Below are 6,393 nucleotides of genomic sequence, written 5' to 3'. Positions count from 1 at the left end.
TGTAGGATATAAATAAATCTTTATTATTATTATATTTTAATGAAATAAATTAATAAATGGACAATTAGTAAGAGCCAGCATGGAGTATTGATTTGAGTGCTGAACTACCACTTGAGATATGAATTTGATTCCCAGCTTGGCCATGGAAACCCATTGGGTGACCCACTGAGTCACATACTGTCAGCCCCCAAAAAACCTTGTGATCGGTTCGCCTTAGGGCCACCATAAGTCAGAAATGACTTGAAGGCACAACAAGAACACTGAAGTGGCTCAGGAAGTGGCTTTCAAATTTTATTCACAATTTGGGGATGCATATGAGAAAATTTAATAATATTAAAGCAAATATATTTGTGTTTTTTCCATTTGATTTTAACAGAGAGCGACTTGGTGTATCTGGGTTTTGGGAAGGGAACTGGTAGCAACTGCAGCTTCAGAAAACAAGATGTTGATGCCAAACAGAGGTGGCTAGAGGCTGGTGACAGGATGATAACTGATTCCTATAATTAATTCTCATAAATTATTTGAAGGGAAAATTTTGTACCCAATCAACAATATAAACATAATTTAGGGACAGCTCACAATTTCTTCTAATGGATAGTAAGATGTAATCTGGCACTCATGTACTTGGGAGTAAACTCCAGTGAGTTCAACACAGACATCAGAATAAATGTGCATAAAATGGTGGTATGAGGGAGACATGGAAGGCAAATGTTCTTGCAACCATAGTCTACAAACTACTTATCTGGAAACACCCATGAAAGAAGCCAGAGGATTAATCCTTTCGACAAGATAAAAATCTACAGAAATACTGACTTGTGAAAGGCATGTAGGAATTTTATGCTACCTATATAAGCCAGTACATTAAATAGTAAATACTCAGATGACACAATCTGATAATACCTCATCTATTCGAAACACAAAATTAAAATGTTCTTTGACTTACTGCATTAAGTGGTTGTCAGTTAAGTGCTAACTTCAGGTTGAAGTTTTAGATTCAGTGTTCTCATCTCTTTTGTACATTTAACATGAAACAAGCTGTTGCAAAGTTTCACTACTAGGACCTCAACAATGTGCAGCACAACATTCTGAGCTTGAATCAAATCTACACAGTAGGATCACTTTTTAGATGTTGTTGTGTGCTAGTTATCAAAGTCCTAGTAATAAATCTTCTGAATAGTAGGCTTCAACCTGTTGGTACTCTTGCATAATAGATATAGCATGTGGCAGGAATAAGTCTAAAGGTAGCACTTACAACAATCTATTGATGTCTTAACAGATGTGCTCTATAATTGGTAGTGATATTGTGCAATGACATAAATTATACTTGCTTATTACTTATTTTCCATGCATCTTTTGGACCCCAATTCAGATGGGAGGATCGGGAAAGACTTACATTGTCCTGATCCTGAGTTATGTTCTGAAGCATCTGAACCCAACTAATTTTTTAAAGAATCGTCCAATGAGTTTCTTCTTACTGAGCATACTAAATTTCAGACTGGCCAAGAGAGGATTCTATGAAGCACAATATGAGATCAATAGTGTTTTGTTGCTGTTCTTTCCTAACATCTGGTAGCCAGATACATGATTCCTCTCATCTTACAGGCAATAGATAGTCTATTAGCTACAGATTGTCATAACCTCTGTTAATTTGTCTAATCCCTTTGGAAAAGATATCAGTGCTAATACTACATCTTATGGCAGTGAATTACATAGTTTTATATGTAATTATATTTTCTGTGAACCAATACTTCCTTTGCCTGTTATACACCTCCTACTATTGAACTTCATTAGATGACTCTGATTTCTAATATAAGGAAGATAAAAAAAACCCTATATTTTCCTACTTTTTCTGCACTGCACACAATTGTTTAAATGCAGGTATATAGCAATGGGGAGGGGGATGAAGATCCCCAGCATCGCCTTCTGGGTCCACCCCTCCAGGAAGGAACAAAGCCACTATAAAACAGTGCCTCCAGGTCCCATCCTATCCAGGCATTACAGAAGGATACCATGTTGATGGTATCTAAAGCTGCCAAAAGGTCCAGCAGAACCAAAAAGGACATACTTTCTCTGTCCACTTCCTGACACGGGTCATCCAATAAAGCAACCAAAACCATCTGTGTCCCATAACTGGGCCTGAAACCAGATGGAACTGAATCTAGGTAACTGATCTCATCCAGAAAACCCTGAACTGGGAAGCCAGCACATGCTTCAGTACCTTGCCCAAAAGTGGAATGTTGTAGACCAGTTGATAATTATCAACTATGGAGAGGCCTTTTCCAATAATAGTTTTATAACTGCCTCCCTTGGGACTCTGCCTTGTTTTAATGAGACATTAACCACTCCCTCTACTCACTCGATCAGTCCCTCTTTGGCTTTTTTAATAAGCCAGAAAGGCAAGGAGCTAACATGTGGTGAGTCTCGTCTCTTCTAGAATAATGGCCATATCCTTGGGTTACACATATTGAAATATATCCATTGATAAGCGAGTTCCAAAGTTAGGTCCACTGGATCTGTATCAGTTGTATCATCAAAGTCAGAGTGGATTTGAGTGATTTTATCTTCAAAGAGCCATGCAAATTGTTCACATTGGGCTGTTGAGTGGTCTGAATTCTACTCTCCTGGGCTCACCTGTAAAAGACCCCTGAACACTGGCTGGCTGGCTGGCTGGCTCCTTGTAGTTGCAATGGAGGCAAAAAGGAAATTTGTCTTTGCTGCCTGTATTGCCCTGGCGTAGGTTCTCAGACCTTGCCCTGTGTTAAATTGGCCCTGCTCTGAATTTTTATCCAACATCATTCTAACTGCCACCTTACTTGTTTCATTGCCGTCAGTTCCTTAGAAAACAAGGGGGCTGTTTTTGGCTTGACTCCATGGGATGGGGCACTTGGAAGTGATCATCTCCACTACATGGGTCATGTCTCTGTTCCAGAGGTTGACTAAGACTGCACAGAATTGCCAACTGAGGCATCAGGAAACTCCCCAAGAACTATCAGGAATCCATCCAGATTCATAAGTCTCCTGACACAAACCCGCTCAATGGTCCTCAACCTCTGCAAAGGTTCTGAGTCCCAAGAAGTTTAAAAATCACCAGGTCTGTGACCACAAAACTGCAGACAGTTCCTCCACTCTTAGTGCACAGTGCAGAAAATGAGATCCAGAGTGGCAAGAGTAGGGTAGATACTACTTGGGATAGGCCTATGGTTATCATGGCAGATATGAAGTCCTGAGCCAATCCTGATAGGACAGTCTTAGTATGGAAGTTTAATTTCCTTCCCAGTACTACAAGCTGAGGGGACCCCAGCACCACTTCCGAGACCACCCTGGCTAGCTCAGGAAGAGAGAATGCTGAGCAGTGGGCTGGGTGGTACAATAACCATACCCCTAACCTGTGTCAGCCATCCAGTTTCAGGTACACACATTCAAACTCGGAAAACCATGGGACAGGGCATCTACTCAGCGGGATAGAATCGTGATTGACCTCCCTACCTCCCAGGTCTTGCCTGCTGGTGAACAAAGCTAAGGACTTTTTAAAATGGGGAAAATTGGAAGGTTAAACTAGTCACAATGCAGGGTCATCCAGGGCATTAGGGACAATTTTGCAGTTGCTTTTCAGATGATGCTGTGCACAAACCGGTCAGAATCCAGACAGAAAGTGAGGTGAATCAGGGAATAAGCATTTTCTCAAAAATACTGTGTTCTCATTTCCAGTTCATTCACGAATTCACTTTTTTCACGTAATTGCAGGAGTCTGAAAACCATGTCCCTGATTCTCCCTGTTCCCAGATTTCCCATGGTTCTTTCCTGTGCCAAAGAGAGGAAAGCAGACTTGTTCTTAAAGGGACACATACACACATGTCTTTCCCTCGTGCTGCTGGTCTCCTTCCTCCTGCAGCCTCTGAAAGGGAACAGCTGTTGGGAGAAGGCAGAGAGAGGACATTTTGGAATTCCTTCTGTACAGAAGGGAGAAATAGAGGATATGTCCTGGAAAAGGAGGGCATCTGGGAGTTTCAGCCCTTGCTGAATCCAGGCAGGTTTGTGGATCAGCCCTGTCCTCTTTCTCTCTAGTGTGTATGTGTGTGTATGTGTGTGTGTGGTTTTATGGGAGTTTGCAAAGGGAAACCTCAGCCTTCCTTCTTCTGAAACAGCTTCTGGGCAAAGAGGATTTTCCTCCCTGGTTTCTCTTCCCTCTCTGGAGCATGTGTGTGTGCGCACATGTGGAAATGACAGTTAGGAGCATGCGCAAAAAAGCTAGCAACGGGTTTTGTCCTCATCTGTCTGAAACCCAAATTTGCTTTCAACCCACTTTCTTGCTAAGTAATGTGCTTTTAACCCCTTGTTATGCTCTGTGTGTGATGAATATTAGCGAATTTGCTTCCTTTTCCGGGATGCCAACACTTTAACCATTTTCAGGATGGAAGCACATAGGTCACTGTGCGAAAAAGTCCTAAGAGAGATTAACCTCTCCTCAGTTTCATCCAAGCAAATCTCTGTGTTGCACACTAACTCTATGATACACACCAGGATCAAGTCCTGAATGGCAGCAATTTTGCCATTCATTGACCTGGCATTCACTACCAGCATTTGCAACCCAGGGAGACTGTTGCCATGGCTATCCAGGTTGTTTGAGATGGCAAACAATTTGGGGGCAACTAACACTCTACTTCTTTCTCTTCTCCTGTTCACATGCAACTGGCTCCCTTTTATGTATCTCTCTCTCTGCCCTTTCCCATTGCAATGGCTTCCCTCAGAGAATATGACCCATGGATACCCTTGACTTATCCATGGGTCATATCAAAATCCATAATTTTGGCCCTCAAACCTACCCTCTACTTATACATGAGATCAACTTATAGTTGAATATATATGATAGGAAAATACAGAAAATATAATATAATGGTAGTTGAACAAATTAGCAACTTTTCAGCACTTTCCAGCACTTTTCAGCACATAGTGACATAGTGATCACACTTCCTGTGACTCAGCATTGTACTGTTATTAAGGTTGCCAGTGACCTATAGCAACCCCAGTCACCTTTTACCCACAATGAACATTTTCCTATGAAATTATATGCCAACAAAAATGACTGCTTACACAAGAAGGAAACCTGCAACATAATTCAAAATTGAGAGATGAATTGTTTTATTTTGCTTTATTGTTATGTCATGTTTTGTATATAGTTGTTTACTTACACTAACAACAATAAAAATGAAAAAATACAATATAACATAAAACAAACTAAGCAATTGTTATTGTTGTTGTCATTTCTAACTTGCAAAGACTCTATGACCCTAAGAAAAACACAGGGTTTTCATTGTATGTCTAATGTCTAATTAACAGTTTGTAAGCCACTCTGATAGCCTTTTGACTGAAGAGCAGGGTATTATTATTATTATTATTATTATTATTATTATTGTAGGTTTTTTTCAGAGGGGGGTTGCTATTACCATCCTCTGAGGTTGAGAGCATGTACTTTGCCCACAGTCACTCAGTAAGTTTCATGGCTGAGTGAGAATTTGAACCCTGTTTTCCAGAGTCATAGCTCAAACCACTACACATGCTGGCTAAACTAACCAATATAATCTTGTATATTTGAAACTAACCAATACATGTAATCAAATATACAAGATTCTAAAACAACATTAAACTAAAGTTTGAAATGCTTTAAAAAGCAAGAATGTTTTTAATTCAGATTTTAAAATATTGAGCAAAGGAGTAGTCTGCAAATGTACAGGGCCATTCCAAAAATAGGGAACTGAGAGTGTGAAACGATGAAACCGAACCAAGGAAAGAAACTCTTGGTTGGATAAGACACCTAGAATTTCTAGAACACAAATCTCAAGAAGACTAGTAAACAGAAATAAGGGCTGAAAGATAGGGGAAGAGCTAGGTTGTGTAAGGCTTTAAATATTAAAATAAGAAGCTTCTACTGAACCCTAGAAGAAATGGGTAACTAATGAAGAAATATCAAAAGTTGTTTAACATGATCAAAACAATGGGCCAAAAAGATAATCTCAGCAGCAGAATATTGAATGGAAACCAGGGGATTAAGATTAGCATGGCCCCTGTGCAAGGATGACATGCAAATTCGTGAAGTGTTCCATTTTATTTTTTAAAAGTGCTCTCAGTGTAGAGTGCAAAGGGCAAAAACCAGAATGAAAAGGATCCATTATAAAAACATGCTGAATTCAAAGATATAGCCATGTTTGTAAAATCAATATATAAAGAGATCTTGTAGCACCTCTGAGACTAGGAGGTAAAATAGACTGCCCTGACAGAGTGGCTCCATGCCACCCCTGGGAGCGTGGGCCCAATCTGGCACTTTGCTGGCTGAAAATGGGCCGGCAAAATGCTGCTCTTTCTTAAAGCGGCAAAAAGCTGCCCTTGCCACAGCAC

General features: G+C 40.2%; 1 pseudogene; it reads left to right on the top strand.

Annotated features, from left to right (window-relative positions):
- Positions 1-6,045: 6,045 nt before the first annotated feature.
- LOC149312779 (U6 spliceosomal RNA) lies at positions 6,046-6,107 on the top strand (annotated as a pseudogene).
- Positions 6,108-6,393: the final 286 nt, after the last annotated feature.

The sequence above is a fragment of the Sceloporus occidentalis genome, unplaced genomic scaffold (assembly GCF_023333645.1).
Source record: "Sceloporus occidentalis isolate IW3139 unplaced genomic scaffold, rSceOcc1.0.p SCAF_5, whole genome shotgun sequence".
NCBI classification, from domain to species: domain Eukaryota; kingdom Metazoa; phylum Chordata; class Lepidosauria; order Squamata; family Phrynosomatidae; genus Sceloporus; species Sceloporus occidentalis.
This window is presented reverse-complemented; position numbering and strand designations above follow the sequence as displayed.